This window comes from Triturus cristatus, chromosome 2_1 (genome assembly GCF_964204655.1).
Source record: "Triturus cristatus chromosome 2_1, aTriCri1.1, whole genome shotgun sequence".
Lineage (NCBI taxonomy): Eukaryota > Metazoa > Chordata > Amphibia > Caudata > Salamandridae > Triturus > Triturus cristatus.
The window spans coordinates 448,870,403-448,895,465 of NC_140581.1; the positions used below are offsets into that span (position 1 = coordinate 448,870,403).

Genomic DNA, 25,063 nt, shown 5'->3' on the forward strand with positions numbered 1-25,063 from the left:
AACCGATGTTGGTGTTCCATGCACCTTCTGCCTATTCTATAATAAATGTACGCTTTGTGGCAAACAGACCCGCGAGAATATGCTAACTACAGGCTGAAAAGGAAACCATCTGGCATATCTCCTCTTTATTCAGTACCTGATGTACAACCTGGCCAAGTCCTAGCAGGGAGCCCTGGCCAAGTCCTAGCACGGAGGGAGCCCTGGCCAAGGGATTAGCACCTCCATTTGGCACGCGATTATACGTCACATAGCCAGTTGTGTCTCAGAAACAATGTCATGATGTCTATCCTCAGGTTAGGTGCGGGGTTTGTAGAATGTCTCCTCAGTGCAGGTGGTGTCAGGATAGGCGTGTTTGAGATACAGACAGCCAGCTTCAGTGACCGGTGCTTGTAGCTTGATATCCTTGCAGTGTCTCTGTGAAGCTTATACTTACCAAACTTTGATAAAGAAAGCCCACAGTGTATCACAAACTACCCAACACAGATGAGCTTGTGTCTGGGGGAGGATGGGGCAGAGTGACGTTGTCCACATGCTCTGGGAAGGCGACCCTAAAAACCAAGCAATGCTCGCGGGAAGCCTCGTGCCAGCTTCCTCAGCACTGTCTGGGAAAGCGAAAGCATGCCGCCATTCAAGCGTAAGGACAAAAAAATGCGCGCACGTGTGCACAAAGATGGCGTCGGGCTGTCCACATGCGCGTGCATTTATTTGTCCCTACACATGCATGTTTAGCTTTGCGGGCGGCGGAGCAGCCATGTTTGTCCATCTGGACGCACATTCATTCAGCTTTGGCTGAATCGATTACAAAAGGTCCTCTCCATGGCGGAGAGCAGCGCATGCGCTGCTTTCGCCAGGTGAGACCTATAAAAGACAACATGCACTCTAGGGTTGCATCCTCTCATGGAAACAAGCAGTGGCAACGCCACTAAGTTTCACATACACAAAATCTTTTGGTTTTGTCAGTGTTTTTTTAGACATGTTGCATAGCAGCGCAAATTGCTGTACAACATGGCATGAAGTAAAACCAGCATTGGCAAAGCCAATAGGTCACGCCCATGCAAGAGCTTTTGGTTTTGCCAATAGGGAGTAGAGTGGAGTGTCATGGAGTGGTGCACAGTGTTGTGGAGTGTCATGGAGGGAGTAGAGTGCTGTGGAGTGGAGTGACAGAGTGTCACGGAACAGTGTAGTGCAAAGTAGAGTGGCTTAAAGGGTGTTGCTTTGAGTGGAGTAGACTAATGTAGAGTACAGTGGTGTTAAGTGGAGTAGATTGTCGTAGAGTGGAGTAGTGTATGAGATGTGGAATGGCATAGAGTGGGTTAGAGTGTTGTAGAGTCGAGTGGCGTAAAGCAGAGTGGAGTAGCATAGCATGTCAGAGTGGAGTGGCGCAGAGTGGAGTAGCTGAGCGGAGTAGAGTGAAGTGTGTCATTAAATAGAGTGGAGTAAAGTGGCATGGAGTGGCACAGAGGGAGTTGTGTAGAGCGGCATAGAGTGGAGTAGTGTTGTAGAGTGGAGTAGAATGCTGTAGGTTGGCATGGCATAACGTGGAGTAGATTGTCATAGAGTGAGTAGAGTTTAATGGAGTAGAGCGTCATAGAGTGGAGTATCGTAGGGTGTAGTGGCATAGAGTGGTGTGTCATAGAGTGGAGAACAGTGGCCTAGAGTGAAGTTATGTAAACTACAGTGATGTAGAGTGCATTGGTGCTGAGTGCAGTGATGCAGAGTGGCTTAGAGAAGAGTGATTCAGAGTAAATTGCAGTGAAGTAGATTGCAGTGACGTACACTAGATTGCTTTAGAGTACGGTGAAGTGGCGTAGAGTGGAGTGGTGCAGGGTAGAGGGGAGTGGTGCAGGGTAGAGTGCGCTAGTGTGGAGAAGAGTGATGTACAGTGGCATGGAGTGCATTGGTGCAGAATAGATTAGAATGGTGGGGAGAGGAGTAGAAAGTACTGGCGTAGAGTGTAGTAACGTATAATGCATTGGTATGGAGTGCCATGAAGTAGCGTACATGTGAGTGGTGCAGAGTAGTGTAGCTTGTAATGGCAGAGAGTGCAGTCTTGCAGAGTGTGGTAGAGTGCAGTGGCACATAGTAGAGTGGTCCAGAGAGCAGTGGCATAGAGCACAGTGGTGCAGAGTAGAAAAGAGTGGCAAGAGTGCAGTGACGTAGACTATAGTGGCACAGAGTAGTTGGCGTAGAGTGCTTTGGTTTTGAGTAAAGTGTTGCTGAGTGTATTGGCGTAGAGTGCAGTGGTTTAGAGTAGAGTGGCATACAGTGAAGTGGTGCAGAGTAGAGTGGCATAGATTGGCACAGGTGCAGCGTAGAGTGCAGGAGTGTAGATTATTGCAGAGTAGAGTATAGTAGCATAGCGTGCAGTGGTACCGGGTAGTTGGCATAGAGTGCAGTGGCATAGAGAGCATTGGTTTTCAGTAAAGTGGTGTTGAGTGCACTGGCATAAAGTGCAGTGGTTTAGAGTAGAGTGGCATAGAGCACAGTGGCGTAAAGTGGAGTGGCACAGAGTAGAGTGGCGTAGAGTGCAGTGGCATAGAGTAGATTGTTTCAGTGGAGAGTGAAGTGGCGTATAGTGGAGGGGTGCAGGGTAGAGGGGAGTGGTTCAGGGTAGAGTGCAGTGAAAGAGTAGTTGAGTAGAGTGGTTCAGAGTCAAGTGCAGTGGAGCAGAGTGGAGTAAAATGGCGTAGTGTTCAGTGGCATAGAGTGCAGTGGCGTAGAGTATTTCAGAGTAGAGGGAAGTGGCATAGAGTGGAGTTGTGCAGGGTAGATTGGTGTGGTGCAAGGGAGAGTGCAGTGCCATAGAGTAATGGCTTAGAGTCCATTGGCACAGAGTACAATGACAGAGGGCAGAGTAGAGTGGCATAGAGTGGAGGGGTGCAGAGTGGAGTGCAGTGGCCTAGACTGGAGTGGCGTAGAGTGCAGTGGTCAAAAGTGCAGTGGTGCATAATAGGGTGGGGTAGAGTGCACTGGCATACTGTAGAGTGGTGTATGGCAGAGTAGAGAAACATACAGTGAAGTGGCGTAGGGTGCAGTGGGGCATAGTAAATTAGAGTGCGAGTGAGTGTATTGGTTTAGAGTGCACTGGCATAGAGTTGAGTTGTGCAGTGGCGCAGAGTAGTGTGGTGTAGAGTGCAGTGGCATAGAGTAGATTGTTTCAGAGTAGAGTGCAGTGGCATAGAGTGTAATGACAGAGTACAGTAGCATAAAGTGCAGTGTCATAGAGTAGAGTGGCGTAGAGTGTAGTGGTGTAGAGTGTGTTGGTGTAGAGTGTAATAGAGTGGAGTAGAGAGGAGCAGAGTAGAGTGCAGTGGTGTTGATAAGAGTGGCAGAGAATGCAAAGTTGTAGAGTAGAGTGGCGTAGAGTGAAGTGACAGAGTTGGAGTGGTGAAAAGTAGAGTGAAGTGGTGCAGGGTAGAGTGCAGAAGCATAGAGTGTAGTGGTGTAGATTAGAGTGGTGCAGAGTTGAGGGCAGTGCCATAGAGTGCAGTGGCAGAGCATGCAGTATTGCAGACTAGACGGTCTTAGAATGCAGTAGTGTATAGTAGAATGAAGAAGAGTGCAATGGCATGCAGTAGTGTAGAGTGGTGCAGAGTAGAGTGGCATAGAGTGCATTAGCGCGGAGTACTGTGGTGGACTGTAGAGTGGTGTACAGTGCAGTGGCGTAGAGTACAGTGGTGCAGAGTAGAATAAAGTGGCTTAGAGTACAATGGCATAGAGTGTTGTGGCTTATAGTGCAGTGACGTAAAATTTTAGTTACAGAGTACAGTATAGTGGCATTGAGTGTTGCAGAGTAGAGTATAGTGGCACAGAGTGCAGAGTAGTTAACGTAGAGTGCATTGGATTTGAGTAAGGTGGTGTAGAATTCGTTGGTGTAGAGTTCAGTGGTGCAGAGTAGAGTTTAGCGGTGTGGAGTGGCACGGAGTGGATGTGTGCAAAGTGGAGTGGTGTGGAGTGGAATAGAGTGGAGTAGAGCTAAGTGCATGGCATACAGTAGATTGTTTCAGAGTAGAGTGGAGTGGTCCACGGTAGAGTACAGTGGTGTACAGTGCAGAGTAGATTAGAGTGGACAAGCGTAGAGTGCACTTGTGTAGAGTGGAGTGGTACAGAGTAGAGTGCATTGGCATGGAATACAGTGGCATAGGATGCAGTCTTGCATAGTAGAAGGGCATGGAGTGGCATAGAGTGAAGTGGTACAGAGTGCAGTTGCAAACAGTGCAGTGGTGCATAGGAGTGGTGTGGAGTGGAGTGGTATACTGTGGAGTGGTGCAGAGTAGCGTGGAGGGCTGTAGAGAAAGCATGGTGTGGTAGCACATTTGCATTACAGACAACACATCTTCAGTTGAAATCACCATTACATTTGCACAGAAATACAGTTTTAATGATAAAAGCTTACAGTGCACAAATAATATGTGGAAATGTCATCGCCTACTGTATTGATTTGTTTTGAACCTTTTAAAAAATATTTGTTTCCGCCACACCTCAAAATTTCCAAAAATAGGGCTTTATTTGGGCTTTTCTAATTCTGAAATATCTGCGCCATTTATTTCCAGACATTTAAATTTTGTTGTGTGATACAAAAAAATAACATCGTACAACCTTCCTCAAGCACTTGCCCAGAGCCAGCATGATTATCACATAAATCCTCTCACTTTGAAGTCAGAGAAAGAAAAGTATCCATCAATCTCCCTGGAAGACAGAGATTGACATTTGACCTCTGTCTGAATGCACAGTAAATGTGACAGCGGCAACAAATGAGGTGGGAGACAGTGACTGCTCTTTAACTAGCTCAGCACTGAGTGCCAGAGCTGGGGGCGTTTCACTTTTATTAATTCGTCCTAACCTCTAATGTGAGGTCTGGGCATGTGTGCGTGTGAGCAAGTATGGTGTTGAGCATGCCCTAGCATCGTACTACATTCTTCCAAAACCTTCAACAAACAAATAACTTACTAATTTGAGACTTACATTTCAGCAGGGATTTAGGCTGTCGTCAGTGCTGTCACTAGCAATGCACTCCTTAAGTCACGCATAAAGTCATCAAGCTTCTTGGGTCTCAGCCGATAGGGATGGACTCGGACCACCGGGGCGTGACAGGATGCTTAGGTGTCTCGGAGAGTCTGGCGTCACCTGTGTGTCGGGGCGTTATCGCATGCGGCAATGGGGTGGATTTGAGGGTGTAGTCCGTCTGGGCAAGGTCTAGGCCATCTCCTTCTACTTATCATTGGGGTGTTTCATTGTCTTCCCTGTCCAATTTAGATACGCAAGAGGAATGCCTCTTGGGGAAGGCCGGCACATTCCCTGTGACACAGTCTGAGTTATTTTTCGCTGTGACTATGGTGTCTTTTCTGGCAACGACCTGGAAGGAATGTGATTTATAATGTAGCCGAAACTTCCAACCAGGGTGTCAGTTCTGGACGAGGACCCAATCACCAACCTCTATGTCAGGCTCTTTAGCTCTCCAGGCATGGCTGGCTGTATGGTTGTTCAGCAGGTATCTCAATTGCGTGGCAGCAGCATCTACTGGTTCAGGGGTCCAGACTGCTGTATGAGAATGCTATCTCGTACGGCCCTCCCGAACAGGACGACTGTAGGTGCTCACTGCGTTATACTGTGTGGACTGTGCCTGTATGTACCTATGGTCTTGTGGATGGCATCCTCCACATCAGTTTGCGCCTCACACGCAATACGAATGGACTTATTGAGCGTGTGCATCAGTGTCTCAACCTCACCGTTAGCTTGGGGCCAGCACAACGTCATCTTTCTGTGAGGGATGGCGAGGGATTGCAGGTAATGTGTGAAATCCTGGGCCTGAAAGGGGGGATCCATTGTCGCTCGAGAGTGTTCGAAACTCCAAATGTTGCAGATACTTTGTCAATGCATTTTTTTGTGTGTTCAAATGTGGTCGCTTGAAGTATCTCTACTATAGGAAATTTTGAGAAGACATCCAAGACAACGAGCATATGACCCCCCCATCATGCAGTGCCCCGAAATCAATACTGATGGCACACTAGGGCCCTTCTCTGGCAAGTTGGTAACAACAGGTGGTGGTTGATCTGGCAGCTTGCTGACTTGGCACCAGTGGCACCTGGCGACCATGCTGTCAACTTTGGTATCCAGGCCTGGAAACCAGACTTTGTCACAGACAGGTTTTCATCTTGGTGGCACCTTGATGCTCTGTGTGAGCCAGGGCTAACACGAATGAATGAATATTAGTCTTATAAAGTGCAAACTTTGCCCAAAGGCGTCAAGGCGCCCGAAGCGAGAAAGAGATGAAAAATCATTGGCCACAAAGGAGGAGGCTTGGCATCAAGTCGCTGAGCTTGTGGCGGATATTCCAGAGAGCAGTGAGGTTGTGTTGGGAGACATCATCATACTTGGAACTATCACGGATAAAATCCCTGATGTAGCTGCTGCCCAGGCATTCTGGAGGCATGGGTCTGAGGCAGTGGCGTCTGCGATGTCCTACAGTGCAACAGACTTGGGACAGCCCAGCTCATGGACATAGTTGTCCACGTCAGAGTGAGGGCTGGGGTACCCAACTGCCAGCAGATGGGGATGGCAGTAAAGATATTCTGCGGGGTTATCACAGGCAGGTCTGTACCCCACATTAATTTGGTATTTCTGAAGTTGCAGGGTCCATTTTTCAAAGCAGGGAGGTGGGTGTGACGTGGAGCCCGCAAAAATGGGTAGTAAGGGTTTATGGTCTGTGATGACATAGAAGGGACACCTGTAACGATATGGGTGGAACTGGTCGCAGACCCATTTAATGGTAAGAGCCTCCTTCTCAATGTGTGCATAAAGCTTTTCTGTGTCTGTGAGAGCCCTGTTGGCAAATGCAGTGGGTGCCTAGCAGTCATTTCCAACGTGTTGCATAAAAACGGTTCCAAGGCCGATAGGGCTGGCATCAACAATCAGCTCTGAGTCTCTGGCTGGGTCGAAGTAGACCATCACAGTGTCACAGAGAAGGGCCTTTTTGATGGCCTGGAAGGTCGCATCCTCCGGTGTACCCCACGTCAATGGTGTTGATGCTTTCATGAGGCGTCGCAGGGGGGCGGACTGCGTAGCAAGTTTGGGAATTAACCTCCTGCAATATGTGGTGAGGCAGAGAGAGATTCTGACAACCGCTGCACAGGATGTTGTGGCCATTTCCACAATGTCCACGTATGCGGATGGATCAACCTTGATGCCAGCGACAGAGAAAATGTAGCCAAAAACCCAATTTCCTGGCAAAAGAATTGACATTTTGTGTGGTTGAGGAAGAGGTCAGCTGAGCTCACTCTTGCGAGACCAGAGTGCAGTTGGTGGCGATGGCTTTCAAGAGTGGGTGTATGAATAAGGATGTTGTTGCTGACACTGATGACCCCTTTGCCAGTGAGCACCTCACGTATAGCATTTTCAAACACCTCAGCCACTGGCAATATCCCAAATTTAAGCCTTCTGCAGGAGCAGAAACCAACGTGTGTGGAGAACGTCGTGATGCATCTGCTGCCTTCATGGTCTTCAAGCCAGAAATACCTTGAGTTTAGATACAGCTTTGAGAACCACTCAGAGCTGTTGAAGGTCTGCTTTGAGGTGCTCAATTGTGGGGATCTATGTCACTCTCTTTTTATGATGTTGTGGGGCAGGCGCATGTCCACGTAGATTTGAATGCTACCTGGTTGTTTTGGGTTGTTTTCGACCACCATAGGAGATACCCACGGAATCGGGCCAGACATCTTTTTGATGACCCTGGCATCTTCCTACTTTTGCAGTTCTGCTTCCAATGAAGGATGGAGGTGAAAAGGTGCCCTGTGGTATCTAATGGGTGGACTGTGGGATCAATGTGGAGGGAGACTGGAGGTCCCTTCAAATGGCCAAGGCCAGAGAAGAGGTGAGGAAAGTCCTTAAGAATGCAATCAACATCGTGGTGTTGCAGGGATTCTGCTGATACACAGAACTATGCGAAGAACCCCAGGACCTCAGTGAATTGTGGTGTACCAGAAACTCACCTCAGAACCCAGAACCCAGTATCCGGCTAGCATAAGTGTCCCATTCGTTATCCGAGATTTAGCTCGGCGGTCCCAATGAATAGACAACCCAGAACAAGCGACTCAGTACATACTCAGGAATGGTGGGAATCGGAAATACCTGTTCGTATATTATTCTCACATCAGTCCACAACAATAATCAACAGAGACACGTTGTAAATAAAAGGGGTTTATTTTTATAGACCACGTGTCCTAAGATGCAGTACTTTGGCTAATACAAGCAGACAAATGATTAATATCAAAACCAGCAACATAGTTACAATACCATAGAATATAAAAGGGGTGATCATATTATAATGACAGTGGATACTACCACCTTCCCTTTACTAAGAAGCTAATATTATTATTATGCTAATAGAAGGTCTCTTAGGCTTGAATAGGGGACCCCATACCTCAAAGATCAGCTTAGTGAAATCACATCACAGGAGCATCAGGAGTCTTCTCGCAGGAAGGCTCGTCTTCGGTCTGAATCATAAACATGATGTCTGTGATACTAAAAGCACTAATTTTCAGGCATCTGCAGCTGCGCGTGTGTTATGGCTAAATAGTGGGCCGATCAACCTAGAGTGAAAAACATGCATTGTGTAATAACCCAGACTGTTTGTCACACCATGTACAGACCAAGGTCGCTGCGCAGAGCTTGGGATGGTAACAACAGATTGCTCTTGTGTGAAGCAAGTCTCGAGTCAGCAGTTTGTTTTAAGAAATAACATGTAAACGCAGTGTCGTGTGCAAAAGCAAAAAGATGGCTTTCTAACATCTAACGTGGTTATGCTAACTTAACAATGCCTGTACGTATTCAGAGAGAACTCACTACACGCCCCCTTGATCGAAGCACTATTTAGTAGGCAAGAAAAGAGAGAACGCAGAGTTCAGTTTCGTCAGAGCAGAACAAGGCGTAACCAATCCAAAGGGTCAGAATGAGTTAAAGTCTGAAACGAAAAAATTGAAAAACAAAAGGGGAAACTGTGGTGTCCGGAAAAAAAATATAATCAAATAAAAAAAAAACTCAAAACAACCATCAGGGAGAAAGCAAAAAAAGAAAAAGGTAAATGCCTCGGCAGGGTGTTGTCCAGGAGCGACAGGCGCCAAGGACGACAGTGCAGTCAATCCATGAATGTATAGGCAGCATATGTGGCAACCGCTTCCAACAAAAAATCATTTGCAGGGCCAGCGAAAGTCTCAGCCATCCAATCCATCAACGAGAAGGAACACACGTGTTCTTCAATCAGCGGAGCTTCCAGCACGATCAGAGGGCATCCGGAATGTTCCTCCAAATAGCTCATAGCCAAGAAGTTGTAGGCAGCTGTAGAGATGTCCCAATTACCCAGGATCCCATGTGCTGCTCCACAAGCCATTATCCGGACACCAGAACAGGTCAACTCGTGAGACACTAAGGGCCTCATTAGTCGATCGAAATCCGGCACCGGAGACACCAGGCTGGTCAAGCACAAATCCAAAGGCCATTCAAAGGGACAATCCAGGCAGTGAAGCACAGGCTGCACGCAGGTGAAGTAGCAATACCGGAAAGATAATCCATATGCCAGGCTTAAGGTCGCCAATGGCAGAGTTCCATAAAAGTCAAGCATCCTATCTCGAAGAAGATGCAGGCGGGACAGGTGCACGTGCGGCACAGAAGGAGCAGCCATTCCATAGGATGAAAAGGAAAAGCAGCACACCCGCCACTAGTGCCAGAAGCAGCGGAACACCTCCAAAGATGCTCGAGAAAAGGGAATGAAAAAAGCCCGGAACCACACCAAAAATAGTTTGGAAAGAGGTCACGAGACCCGAGCCCACAAGTTTAAAAAAATGAGCCAGGCCGGTCGTGGACGAGGCATTGAAAATAGTTTGGATCAAAGAGCCGAAATGCAGGGGGAGGTCAGTATTCAGAAGCGCCTGTACCTCTGTGCGCGTATTAGCAACGTGAAGGTCGAATGTTTCACGAGAGGAAGTCAAAGACACCTCTTTTTGGGACAATAAGGCTCTTATTCTGCTCAACTTGTTGAACTCTGCTTTCAAGGTTGGAATCGAAGGCCAGATGGAAGCATCCAGCCGCCCATGCGGGGGTGGAAAGAGAACATTATTGCAGCAGACCACTTTCTGCGAGACAGTTACAATATACGGGATTCCCACTAACATCCCACAGCAAGCTTCACTATTCAAAATCAAATAACTACCGTTAGCAAGCAGTGTGAAAGAAGGCGTAATCACAGGCACTGGGACACCCCGTAGGATGCATGCTAAGTTCGGTGCTTGTACATTGCATGCGCCGTGTAATTGAATGTGCCTACATACCAAGGAATGGTCAGGTGACGTGGTACATTCCTCGCCTTTCAAATAAACCTCAGTCCCGTCCCTAGTACATCTATACGTAAAGGGGAGGGACCAAACCTCATGTATGAAAGCGGTGCCCAGCGGTTCATATCTACCCAAAGCATAATGTTTCATACAAGACGTAAACTTAAAAAGCGCAAAAGGTAGAGTTATCAATCCGTGGACTAACCACGTAGCCGAATTGATCTCTGCTACAGAAAAAGGCAATGGTTCTAATTTTTCAATATGTAACAATGAAAATGTAGCATCCTTCATGGACATAAATCGCTGCTTGTCAGTAAGGTTAAAGGGAAGGAATAACGATGTAGTGTTAAGATAGTCCCAAGGGACTCTCCCTGCCTTTAAAGTCTGCAATGTCCATGCAAACTGCATAACAGAACGCAACTGGTTTTGACCATGATATAACACAGACATATCATCATGCACAATATCAACTACTGATGAAACACTATTATCTAATGTATAAATCCTAGAAGAGAGAGTGCTAATGCTGTTATCTATAACGGCTAAAACCTTTTCCATGTTGGCTTGGTCAATAGCCCTCAATCTGGAAGCCGCCTCAATCTGTGACAACTTCCAGACTTCGTTGTAAATAGCATACGCCCACCTCTTGGTTCTGCCACCCACAGGACCCTTAACAAAATCATTCAAATCTATTTTGTCATGTAATTGTGATAAATGAACTTTGACAGACGCCAAAGTGGAATGTTGCAGCCAAGATTGACATAACTTGCCCACAGAGTATGTAGTTACAGTATGTGACGACTCAAACCGAGGGTCTACGCGTTCCTGAGTATACCCCGGTTTCAGTCCCAGAAAACGTCGTTGACAGAAATCTGAACTGCTTTGCCAAATTAACCAACCCTCACTATTAACTTTCGAAATATTGAAAGATGTATTTGAAACTAAGGATTGCAAAGCAGCAAGGGACAGATCTGTGTGGTTATCCCAATTGGGATAAGCGCCCAGATCCGGCACAGAAGGTGACTTTAATTGTTTAGAAGTAGCCAATCCAAAACAGGTGGTTTGGAAGATGGATGAATTTAAAAATAAAATATGATTTGGTATAAGACAGGCACGATGTAAAGCCTCTGTACCCTGTACCTGCCACGGCTTGGAACCCCAAACCGACTTTAGATCAATAGTAGCCTTCCATACATCATAACCTTTGATTGACAACTCGTCCATAAAGGACTTAGAATAAAGTAGCTTCGTGTGTGTCAGTCTAACCTTTGCGGCAGACTCAGGCAGCACCTTAAAATAAAAAGCTGCCGGGTTGGAAACACTGAAATCGGTAAAATATGAATACTTGTTAACTAGTGTTTGTGAACTTCCGAATTCGGGAGTAGGACAGTGTTCCCATTGGGTAAAATTTACAAAATTTCTAAATGTATTTGCTTTATGCAGGAAATGATTGCCATAATGTTGAAAACAATACTGTTCCGCATAATTAGCCGCATTTTCGTATAAATCTTCAGCATCAAAAGCGGCATAATATTTCAAATCAGAAAACAGTGATTCAATGGCGTGTACATCCCAATCATCAGAACGTATGTTCTGCCTAACCACATCACCCATAGAAACACGAAATACATTAGGTACATTAATGACCTCTGTAGGCCCATGAATTTGGAATTTAACAGCATCCCATGCGATTCCATCCAAGACGGGCCAGGCAGTAATATTCACAAAAGTCTGGTCCCTCTTCATGATGTGGGACGAGGAGTGGGGGGCCAAAGTTCCATTGATAAGTCTAATTGTCGATCTCTCACTCAGATTGTGGCCATCCACAAGACGGAAAAAAACTATCACGAATCCAATGGACATAAACAAAAAAATACTGAAAAGCAACAGCCAAATGTATGTCCAAGGGGCAATCAAAAAATGTCTCTTAAACCAGCTGGAAAAAACAGCAATGTTCGATGGGGGGCTTGAGGGCAACGAGTTAGTGTCAAAGGAGAAACGGGACTGTCCAAGCGCCGTAGATTGTAAAACAGGCGAGGGACCACGTGTAGGATAAGCATACTCAGTCTCTTCGGGCAAACCACCAGCCGATGGTATCAACAAGGGATCAGTAACCGATTGCATCTCGATGGCAACATCAGGCAAGGTGTTAGAAGCAAGAGTCAACATTGAATTTCTTTGCATCGTCTGGCATGAAACTGCTGGAGTCATGCTAAGAAGTATCGGCCACTCGCTGAAGTTTGACATTGTCAATAGAGATGTACCTGTTTTCTTTGCGACCAGGAAGTGGAGGTAAAATGACTGTTCTTGTACCCTGCACTCCAAGCACTGGAACTGGTGCACGATAAGAGGGGCCGAACTCCTTCTTGTTCTCCACCTTCTCACGGACCAGATCTCCAACTCGGGGTAGCCAGCCGACTACCGGAACCTGAACTTCAACTTCAGATGTGGAGGGCAAGTGTTCCTTCGATAGAGTGTCTCTGGCTTCTTGTAGAGTCTGTAAAACAGCACAGTGATCATCTACGTCAAAGGGTGCGGTCGACGCCGCCATGTCTAGACCATCAAGGTCTGGTACAAACATTCTGATTCCGAAGAGCATCATGTACGGGGTCCGCCCACCCAGAGACCTTCTAGGGAGATTATTAAGTGCACGTTGAACGTTATACAAATGGGCTAGCCAGTTCCGGCCTGTGCCTAAAACACGGGCTGTCAATGATTGCTTTAAGTCACGGTTCATTCGCTCCACCACACTATTACCCTCAGGTCGGTAGGGGGACGAAAATTTGACTAGGACCCCCAAATTTCTCATAGCCTCCTTGTAAGCCTTAGAGGCGAACGCAGGGCCCTGATCAGAATGGAAGGTACCACACGCAAAAGTTCCCACAAAGACACGCAAATCTCTGATGACAGTCCGCGAGTCAGCACTCCTTTGGGGCCATACCCACAGAAAACGTGTGCACGAATCCACTGCAACCAAGATGTACTTGTACGCAGTATCAGAAGAAAAAGGACCGCAGTGATCCAAATAAACACAACCAAATGGTTTATTGGATATGTACAACAGTGTTTGTGATGGTCGCGCAACAGTAGAAGGTTTAATCTGTTGGCAAATGTCACAATCAAGAACATAAGCGCGCGCTTGTTTATATAAACCAAACCACCAGTAACGTTGTTGTAGCAGAGATATTGTGGCTGACACTCCGGCGTGGGCAGACGCCAACCCCTCATGAGCAGCCAGAATCAGTGCGGGTCTGCAGTCCGCGTTGGGAATAATTCTGTCACCAACGTCGTTAATCCTCACTAATGGGACATTATCAGGACTTAAATGGTAAATGTAACGAGAAGGAAAACCCTTCGGGTAATCACCTCCCTTTTCTGTAGCAGCAATAGCTGCCAAGATGTCATCATCAATCTTACTCTTTGATCTGGTTACTGCTGCCACTAAGTATGTAGCCACTGCTGTTTTTGCTGCCTCGTCAGCCAAGCTGTTGCCGACAGCATGGACACCAAGTCGTTGGTGACCAAGAGTGTGAATTACATTCACGAGTGGGAGACGTTCTTTAAAGTCTGCCACTCGAACCCAAAGCGTTTTATGCTTAATTGTGCCACCTTTTGTGTCTCGATAATCATTCTGAGACCAGAAGTGCAAATTGTCATTATAGGACTGGACACAGTAGAAAGAATCACTCACAATTAGAGTAGTGACTCGGGGATCAGCAAACTCCAGTGCAAGCACTAGAGCCCGAAGCTCCGCCAATTGCGCGGTACAATCGCCCAATGACTGCGTATGCACTGCATCAGATTGGAATTCACCATTTACGAAAGTACCTACGACAATTGCGCAAGCCGCTGAGTAGGCGTGCTTTGATCCAATTGCGGACTGCGCAGACCCGTCAGTGTATATGACACAATGGTATTCTTCGAGCGGGCGCAAAGACAGAGGAGCCGGATGAACGAATTCATACTGCAAGAACTCTTGAGTCTGTAATGAGGCATCAAAGATGTAGGTGACGTCTGGCGACGTCAGTGTTGTGGCCCATTGTATCCACCGAGGATGCAAAGCTTTAGAATTTGGTACACTTGCCTTTGTCACCGCTTCTAAGGCGGGATAGGGTGTTACAACCAGAATCTGTTTCCCATGTGACAGTGCGCGTTCTTTAAGGATCGCCATCTGTACAGCAGTCAGAACTTTTTCGACCGCGGAAAAACGTAATTCAGCAGAGGTGTACAAGTGGGATTTGTACGCAATGGGGACTGTATCGCCCTCATTAAACGTCAAATACGTGAAACCCACGGCGCCTGGCACTATTCTTATCACCAGGTTGGTGCGGTTATCACGTGTCAGCAAATATTGTGAAGCAAGAAGGTCAGCCTGTAAAGACTGCAAAATTTAGAATGTTCCAGCTGCCAGCTAGACTTCGAAAATGTGGGTTGTACCAAGGCGTAAAGCGGCTTGATACGCTGGGCATAATCAGGAATGTACGTACGGCCGAAATTCAGAAAGCCCAGCAGAGATTGTAATTTCTTTAGTGTCGTTGGCGCACTCAAGCATGCGCACTTCTCCAGAAAGTGGGGAGCTAACCCCTTACCTTCATTATTGAGCTCGTAGCCCAAAAACAACACTGTATATTCCGCGATGTGAGACTTCGCAAAATTGAATTTGTAGCCATAGTCAGCAAAACTCACTACAATATTGTCGACTCGAGACAGATGCGGCAACAGCTCGTCATCCGTGAGGTAGATATCGTCAACATAGGAGTATGCCTCGGGGTCTATTCTTTCTAAGAGAGAAACCACGCGAGCGGAAAAGACGCCAGGGCTATTTTTGTAGCCCATGGCTAATCTCGTAAACTGTTTTTGTTTTCCGCCCGAAGTAAACGCTGTCCACTGGCTACTCAGTGTGGACAGGTTATGGCTAAAAAAGCCATTGGAAATGTCAAGTGTCGTTTTAAACCGTTTACGCACGAGACTGTCGACTAGAGCCGAGCTATGTGTATTTTGTACCGCGCAGGTCCGGCAATGGGAGTTTAGGTGCCGGTAATCCAAAACTAAACGGTACGAGCCGTCCGGCTTCGTTACAGTGAATAAAGGGTTATTCATAGGGGACACACAAGTTTCAATTACACCCTGATATTCCAATTGTTCAAGGATCGCCGCGACGTGGGGTCTAGCTTCACGACGCATGGGATATTGGGGCTGTGGCTGGGGCATAGACCGCAATGGAATCTCATGGCAGGGGGACAACCGGTCCCAACCCACCTGAGTACGATACACCGCTGGCGCAAGCGCCAGCGCCCACTCACCAGCGTACATTTCAGCTTGGTCCTTAGGCACTGTGTGCGCAAAGGACGGGAGGATTTTCTCCTCCCCTCTAGGAGCTTCCAAAATGAAGGCTGGGGGCCAATCTGCCTCCGCTAGGAGGATATCATAGGTGGTGGTCAGATTATCCCAAAAAATCCCTTTTATAGTACGTTGTATGTCACCCTCTATTAATAAGACTATTTCATAAAGTCTATCAGGGGGAGCCACTCTGGTGTCAGCTGTTTCAACAGTAACCAATACATCAGTTGCTGTCGCCGCCAGAAATGGACGCAGAGCTTGACGGACTATGGTAATTTCTGCCGCGCTGTCCAGTAGCGTCAGCGCCCATGTCCGGTTCTGAAGCTGTGTCCGCACTATCTGAGGCATATTTTGCCGTCAGAGCCGCCACTTTCTTCTTCTGAAACGGGGGTCTTTGTCGAGCAAACTCGTCCTGCTTGCCTTTACCCTCAGTCTGTCGGGGTTGATCACGCTGTTGTGGAGCACCCCGACCTTTGCCACCGCCTCCGCCACCAGACTGTGTAGCCGATGTTTCCTGTGAAGAACGAGGAGAGCGCGGTTCAGAAACCTGAAATCTATCAGGAGACTTAATAGTAGCACGATCTCGCAGATCATAAGTGCGTTCACTACTTGACTGAACGGGAGAGGCAGGCCGAGAGCCCTGTTTCTGCTGCTGCTTTCCCTGTTGTTTAGTCCGCCAAGGTTGTTTTGGAAAAATTGGCCGACCATCCTTACCAAAAGTTTCTGCCTTACCCTGCTGCTTAGAATCGGGATTTTTGATCACAGGCTTAACTCCTAAAGAGCTACGACCCAAATCACGATATGCTTCTGCAATTATTTTTGCAAATTCCTGCGGCTTGTCCTCTTCAGCAACTTTCTTCAGTTCATTACGAACCTGAAAGTGCAACGCATCACCCTTAAGGTTTCCCATTATCATGGTAGCCACCAGGCCAAAATCTCCGAGGAGCCGCATCCCCAATTCTATCGCAGACTCCGCTCCATGGTCCTCTTGAACCTGTTTAATTATGGAGGGCAGCTGTAACATAGACGGAGTGCCGAAGCAATGCGCGTACGTCGCAGCAAAAATCTTACCCCAGGATACACAATCATCTATATGGGGTACTAAGTCTTTAGGCAAACTAATGGTGAGGATCCTGTGTTTTTCCACAGGAGTTGTATGCGGATAAACCGCCTCTATTTGGTCAAATTTTTCAGCAAGCCAAAAAGGATAATCATCCCTTGTGAGGGGGCGCTTGCCCACAACAGAATTGACCATAACAGGACTAATGACCACCGCGTGACGATCACTAGGTTGTCCCGCACTAACAGGCGCCCCCGCCTGTACAGTGCGCGACACATACTGCACCAACGCCCTATATACTGATATAAGGGCAGTGTGTAGTACACGCAATTCAGCCACCGTCACCGTGAGGTAACGGGGATGAGGCGTAAATCCGGCTAGTACCGGCCAAGTGGCCCCTGCAATTGATAAAGGGCCCATTCTCGGCGGTATAACCACATGGGGGAGGGCGCCATTAAACCAAATCTGATGTTGCCAAGCAGATATTGGTATCTCCTGTGTCCTATACGGCGCATAGTTAGCAGGCACGGCAGTAGCAGTGTAAGAATGAAAGGTATCGTCATCCCCACTGACTGCCGGAATCGTCACCCAGGAATAGAACAACTCAAACGGGTGAGCCGCATCGGCTCCCACCACAAAGATGACGTCCATGCCCGTGTCCGGCACCCCATACTGCGTCAAATGACGTTTCAGAGCTGCACGGCTGTGCGCCGCAATGTCTACTGCCATAAGGACAAACTATACTTCAAGTATTTAGTAGCACAAGGGTTCAATAACCTTTTTAATGATCAAGCTTGAAGGAACCTATATCAATAGAACTAGGTAGGTTTAAATCCGTCAGACTTGTTATCCGGAAACAAGAATGAGGGTGCTGTGGACTAAATGTAAGCACTACTAAGGCGTTTCAACTCATAGACCAAACGTTAGGTGCGCCATGTTGCAGGGATTCTGCTGATACACAGAACTATGCGAAGAACCCCAGGACCTCAGTGAATTGTGGTGTACCAGAAACTCACCTCAGAACCCAGAACCCAGTATCCGGCTAGCATAAGTGTCCCATTCGTTATCCGAGATTTAGCTCGGCGGTCCCAATGAATAGACAACCCAGAACAAGCGACTCAGTACATACTCAGGAATGGTGGGAATCGGAAATACCTGTTCGTATATTATTCTCACATCAGTCCACAACAATAATCAACAGAGACACGTTGTAAATAAAAGGGGTTTATTTTTATAGACCACGTGTCCTAAGATGCAGTACTTTGGCTAATACAAGCAGACAAATGATTAATATCAAAACCAGCAACATAGTTACAATACCATAGAATATAAAAGGGGTGATCATATTATAATGACAGTGGATACTACCACCTTCCCTTTACTAAGAAGCTAATATTATTATTATGCTAATAGAAGGTCTCTTAGGCTTGAATAGGGGACCCCATACCTCAAAGATCAGCTTAGTGAAATCACATCACAGGAGCATCAGGAGTCTTCTCGCAGGAAGGCTCGTCTTCGGTCTGAATCATAAACATGATGTCTGTGATACTAAAAGCACTAATTTTCAGGCATCTGCAGCTGCGCGTGTGTTATGGCTAAATAGTGGGCCGATCAACCTAGAGTGAAAAACATGCATTGTGTAATAACCCAGACTGTTTGTCACACCATGTACAGACCAAGGTCGCTGCGCAGAGCTTGGGATGGTAACAACAGATTGCTCTTGTGTGAAGCAAGTCTCGAGTCAGCAGTTTGTTTTAAGAAATAACATGTAAACGCAGTGTCGTGTGCAAAAGCAAAAAGATGGCTTTCTAACATCTAACGTGGTTATGCTAACTTAACAATGCCTGTACGTATTCAGAGAGAACTCACTACAGTGGGAGAGGTCACAGATGGCTACAACAAAATGAATGAGGTGCTGGCATTCTGCAGTGTCTGCAGCTGAGGAGAGTCTGAGTCCGAAGAGGTGACAAAGAACCAATGCCGGGCAGGAGTGCATGCCGTAGGATAGAGGAGATGAAGACTCCCGCCAGTGGGAAAGGTGTAGAGCTGCTGTAGGTGAAAATGTGAGCTTTTGTTGATCACATTAGGGCCTGCGGAACCAGTGTTTGCCATTGCGCCAGGCTGGGGATATTAACTGATGCCCCTATGTCGATGAGTGTGGGGTGACAGGGGTGCAATTAAGCAGGACTCGGCAGGAGGGCCCGGGGCGGAGCTCAGGATGGCCAGGATGAAGAGTGCAGGAGAATAAGAAGATTTCATCATCCTCCTTCTTGACATTAGGGCACCAGGAGCTGGGGGTTGGGCAGCACACCTTCCTGGTCAGTGGCAGGGTCATGAATAACAGCCTTCACCCCTTGGTGTCTGGACGCACCACAACCTCGAATCTGGGGGAGGGGGGGGGCACGGCAACCATATCAACAGACCTTGGCAAAGTGGTGTGGGCAAAGACTTATGGAGCAGGTCTTGCCTCTGGAAGGGCAGTCAGAGTAAGTGCATGTGAGGAAAACCTGCAGTAGCCACAGCGGTCTGTAGAAGAGAGCCCTACTGAGGTAGAACTCTTGGTGGTGTGCCATGGGGGTCGTTGGAGACTACTGCTGCCACTTACGTCTTCATGGGGAGAGGGGTAGGTTCAGGAGTGACAGAGTTTTTGGTCCGCTAGTTCAATCTGGTCCGCTCAATCACTGGATAGTTCATGGGAGCAGGCGAGTGGCACTATGCTGGGTGGTAGAACAAAGCAAGCAGCACTCATGTGGAGGCTAAGGAAGAGTGGTACACATGTGGCAGGCATGGGCTCAGCAGGTGAAGACAGGCACTGGAGAAGGCCTCGTAGATGACGTGCGTGGGGCTTAATACTGCAGGGCCCCAAGGGTCACTGCCCTCAGGTGCAGCATGACAGAGGCAGCGCTCATTAGGTGTGGTGGTGGTGGTTGGTGTCAGTGGAGCGACACGGGATACAGTCCCCTCATCGCCACTATAGTGCAGGAGTCTGGTCAGGCCTACCAGCGCTCACACGCGCTTGGCAGCAACAAATGATGTGACAGACAGTGTGGGCTCTTTAACTAGCTCAGCACTGAGTGCCGAAGCTGGGAGCATCCCCCTTTTGTAAATTCACCCTGATCTCTAACGTGAGAACAGGGCGTGCATGCCTGCGAGCAAGTACGGCATTGGGCATGCCCTAGCGCCGTGCTACAGTTAGTACAGAGGTATTTCAAATGTACAAACAAGAACGTAACAGACGTTGTGTTCACAAAAAGGCTGAAATGTTCCTTCTCCATGCTTAATTTCTATGGTTCAACCCAAAAGAACAATGTTCCATTGATGGTTTTAGTCATTGTTGAGAGCCACCTGGGCCCTCTACTACAGTGTTGCAGTTTTCACGCATCCCTACACCCCTCGGGGCGGGCTCGACCCGAGGTGATAAATAAACGGCCAGAGACCACTCGGGGTCTTCCGGCCACAAGAGTGGAAGTGGTTGTATCGTGCCTTAATTATAGCACTGCTGCGGCCTAGTTACACCCAGGCCTCGCCACGCTACACTGGAGAAGAGGCCGGTTGCACCCCAAGCATGCCTATCCACCTGGCCAGTTACCTGCAGAAAGCTTGCGGAGCCCACCCTCTTTGCCCTGCACCGGCCGACGCCTACTGCTGCCGGGTATCCCTGGAGGCTCCGCGGTGTCCGGATCTGTACCGCTGTCCTCGCTGAATCAGCCGCTCAGCCTGCACCCGCCCACGCGTCTCCCTGCTCTGCAGGTGCGAGTTCAGCCGGCGGCGCTCACTGCGGCCTCAGGTCACGTGGGGTAGATGCCCGCCACGCGAGCGCTGAATCACCGTGCGCCTCGCTGCGGCCGGGCCGCCCCATCTATTCCCTGTTCGCAACGGACCTCAAGGGCACGTCTGCTCTCGCCCCCCTGCCTCATGGGTGCTGCGATGGACCCGCTATCGGAGCACACGGCTCCCCCCACCTGCCCTCTTCCAGCGAGGCCCCCAGTGCTGGACTGCCCTGCCTGCTGCCTGCCCTCAATCTGCGCTGAGCTCTGGTACGTCTCCCCAAAGCATGGAATGTCACCAAGCACAGCCGAGCTACGACGGTGAGAGGACACTGCTGTGTGCGTCCAATCCGGGTGATCTGCACCTTTGGTTCTGGCTGGACGGGGGTGTAGGCTGTAGACCAACTACACTCCCACACTGAAAAAAAAGGGGACACTGAAAGAAGGTGGGAAACAAAAGGATAATCACGGGGCAAGGAGGACAGCGGCCTGATACGGTCACTTGGCCCCTCTCCACTAGACTACACCAAGGCTGAATCACCTCCTGCACGCCAGTGACGCCATACAACACGCTGAGGAACGCAGCCACGTGTTAACACGCACGCCCAGGCGCGATCTCCAGCTCCGAAGCCGCACCTGCGCATCGACACACGGTCGCGATGAGCAACACTCCGGCGGCTGGCGCTGCCGCCCGGCAAGATGGGGAAACAATCCAGGTGGGGGTGCCAATGCGCCTCCCCCAGGGCACAGCCACACAGCGGTCGCACCTCTACCCCCTTTCAGTGAAGCCTCAGACCCTGCCACAGCTGCACCAAGATGGAAAGCGTGGGTTGGACGGCTCAACCACTTCTTCAAAGGGACAAGGGAAACGGACGGCACCGTGAAACGGTCGCTTCTCATCTACTACGGAGGCACGGAGATCTATGACCTCTTCGAGAAGCTCCCCAACACGGGAAATGACGACGACTATGATGCGGCGGTCACCGCACTCAACCGGCACTTTGACCCCCAACTCAACCCCGATTTTGAAAAGTTCAAGTTCAGAAGAGCGTGGCAGCTGGACTCGGAGTCTGTCGACATGTTCTATGCACTGCTACGCCGGCTGGCCACCACCTGCACGTTCACAGACCACCGGGAGGAGATACAGGACCAAATCATCCTGGGATGCCGCTCCAAACTCCTGTGAAAACTGATCCTTTGTCAGCCAGGGATCTCGCTGGACAAGATCCTGGTCCTGGCCCGCTATCACGAGCTGTCGGACATCCGAGTGGAGGAAATGGAAGTCGCCCTGCACACACCCGTTGCTGTCTTGCATGCGCCCAGGCACCCACCGATCAAAGAGGAGAGGGTTGAAGCAATCCAAAGACGCCCCACCGCGACTCGACAAGCGCCCAGGCCGTCACCAGGAGGACCGTGCGGATACTGTGGAGAAGATCACCCCGTGACGGCCGTCTGTGGGGCAAAAGAGATGACGTGTTCCCGCTGTGGGAGGCTGAACCATTACGCCAAAGTGTGCCGCTGTGGACGGTTCGACAAACCTCGTCGAAGCTCAGAGGCATTACAAAAGGGGATGGTGATGGACGGAGCATCAGAACCAATCAAACACTCACACCCAGTCAACAGATCTTGGTTTGATCCATCACCGTTCTTTAGCCCACTCTGCCACCCCAGTTCAGACATGGCCATATGCAAATCAGCCTGACCCTGTGCCTCATGGGAACAGTCCAGCCCGAACTGCCAAGCCATACCTTCCCTGGACCGGAAACAAGCTTCCTAGGACCGGTTTCTGGCATTTCAGCCGTCTTCAGCCAGGCTTGCTTGAATCCAGTTCCAAAGTGAGCAAGGGACTCACGTCTGAGCATACCCTGCCAACTTATGGCGAACAAAGCGGTACAAAAGGGGATGGTGATGGACGGAGCATCAGAACCAATCAAACACTCACACCCAGTCAACAGATCTGGGTTTGATCCATCACCGTTCTTTAGCCCACTCTGTCACCCCAGTTCAGACATGGCCATATGCAAATCAGTCTGACCCTGTTCCTCATGGGAAATGCCAGAAACCGGTCCTAGGAAGCATGTTTCCGCTCCAGGGAAGGCATGGCTTGGCAGTTCGGGCTGGACTGTTCCCATGAGGCACAGGGTCAGACTGATTTGCATATGGCCATGTCTGAACTGGGGTGGCAGAGTGGGCTAAAGAACGGTGATGGATCAAACCTGGATCTGTTGACTGGGTGTGAGTGTTTGATTGGTTCTGATGCTCCGTCCATTACCACCCCCTTTTGTACCGCTTTGTTCGCCATAAGTTGGCAGGGTATGCTCAGACGTGAGTCCCTTGCTCACTTTGCCACTGGATTCAAGCAAGCCTGGCTGAAGACGGCTGAAATGCCACAAACCGGTCCTAGGAAGCTTGTTTCCGGTCCAGGGAAGGCAGGTCTTGGCAGTTCAGGCTGGACTGTTCCCATGAGGCACAGGGTCAGACTGATTTGCATATGGCCATGTCTGAACTGGGGTGGCAGAGTGGGCTAAAGAACGGTGATGGATCAAACCCAGATCTGTTGACTGGGTGTGAGTGTTTGATTGGTTCTGATGCTCCGTCCATCACCACCCCCTTTTGTACCGCTTTGTTCGCCATAAGTTGGCAGGGTATGCTCAGACGTGAGTCCCTTGCTCACTTTGCCACTGGATTCAAGCAAGCCTGGCTGAAGACGGCTGAAATGCCAGAAACCGGTCCTAAGAAGCTTGTTTCCGGTCCAGGGAAGGCATGGCTTGGCAGTTCGGGCTGGACTGTTCCCATGAGGCACAGGGTCAGACTGATTTGCATATGGCCATGTCTGAACTGGGGTGGCAGAGTGGGCTAAAGAACGGTGATGGATCAAACCCGAAACTGTTGACTGGGTGTGAGTGTTTGATTGGTTCTGTTGCTCCGTCCATCACCACCCCCTTTTGTGAAGCTCAGAGGCATGCCAGAAAGGATTCGCCAGCTCTCTCTCGACAATTCGCCAGCGACCGTGGAGGAACAGCCACAGGAACGACGCCTGGTATATGAAGATGACGAGAAAGTGATTGTGGTGTCGTACGTCTGTAGAACTGACTGTCGCCGAAGGCTACCTCCCATGTGCTCCGTCTTAGTTGAAGGCACTGATGTACAAGCCCTCATCGACACCGGCGCGTCCGTCAATGTGATGGACTCAGAACAATACGATCGCCTGTCACCTCGACCCCCCCTTGCGCCCTCCAAGGCCCGAATCTATAGGTATGGAGGGACTGATCTGCTTTCTCTCCGAGGAGTCATTCAGGCCAAAGTCACGAGCGGAAGCTACGCCACTGAGACCAGGTTCCACATCACCTAAGGACGAAAAGGGACACTGCTCAGCTGCAACACGGCTGAGGAATTGGGACTTGTGTTCTTTGCCAACCAAGTCCACGACTCACACACTGAAGCGTTGTTGAAGGAATTCCCGGGTCTCTTCAAAGGACTAGGGAAGCTCAAGGGCAAGAAGTTCAAACTCCACATCGATCCCTCTGTAAGACCTCTGGCTCTCAGGCACCGGAGGGTGCCATTCAATCTTCACCCGCAAGTGGAGGAAGAGCTGAAAAAGCTCGAAGATCTCGATGGGATTGAAAAGGTCTCTGGCCCAACCCCATGGGTGTCCCCGCTGGTCGTGGCTCCCAAACCCAAGCAGCCTGGAGCCATCCTTCTCTGCGTTGACATGAGGCTGCCAAATACGGCTGTGAAGAGAGAACACCACATCACTCACACAATGGATGACATAGTGGCAGACCTAAATGGAGCCAAGTGGTTCTCTAAGCTAGACTTGAATGCTGGCTACCATCAGCTGGAACTGGAGCCCGAGAGCAGGTATATCACCACCTTCTCGACGCACGTTGGTCTCTGAAGGTATAAGAGGCTCAGCTTTGGGGTATCATCGGCAGCCAAAGTCTTCCAGGATGCCATCAGGGAAGCACTGTCTGGACTGCAAGGTGAGATCAACCTTAGTGATGATATACTAGTATTCTCGAACACGCTAGAGGACCACCACAATCATCTCCGAGCCACTCTGAAGAGACTAGCAGACTGTGGTTTAACCCTGCACAGGTCCAAGTGTTCGTTCTATCAAGAAACGGTTGACTTCTTCGGGTATACCTTCACCCGAGAGGGACTCCTTGTGGACCCCAAGAAGGCCGCGGCCATCCGGGCAGCCAGAACACCGAAGAACCCCACCGAAGTGAGGAGTTTTCTCAACATGGCCACCAACTGCAGGCATTTCATTCCAAACCTTGCTGCCATGTCGGAACCGCTCCGGACCCTCACACGTCATGATCACAAATGGGAGTGGACCGGTGCTGCCAACAAGGCGTTCAATGACATCAAAGAGGGGCTAATGGACAAGACGGTGATGGCCTATTTCCATCCAAGGTGGCGCACAGAACTGGTCGTCGACGCCAGCCCAGTGGGCCTGGGAGCAGTCCTCCTTCAGGAACACGGGCCTGAGATCTGGAGACCAGTCGCCTATACGAGTAAATCCCTCACCGATACGGAGACCAGATACGCTCAAATTGAGAGGGAGG

At 49.2% G+C, this 25,063-nt stretch overlaps 1 protein-coding gene across 2 annotated transcripts in view; it reads right to left on the reverse strand.

Annotated features, from left to right (window-relative positions):
- SCAMP1 (secretory carrier membrane protein 1) overlaps nucleotides 1–25,063 on the reverse strand; it is a 573,188-nt gene that overhangs the window by 454,323 nt on the left and 93,802 nt on the right. The window lies entirely within an intron of this gene.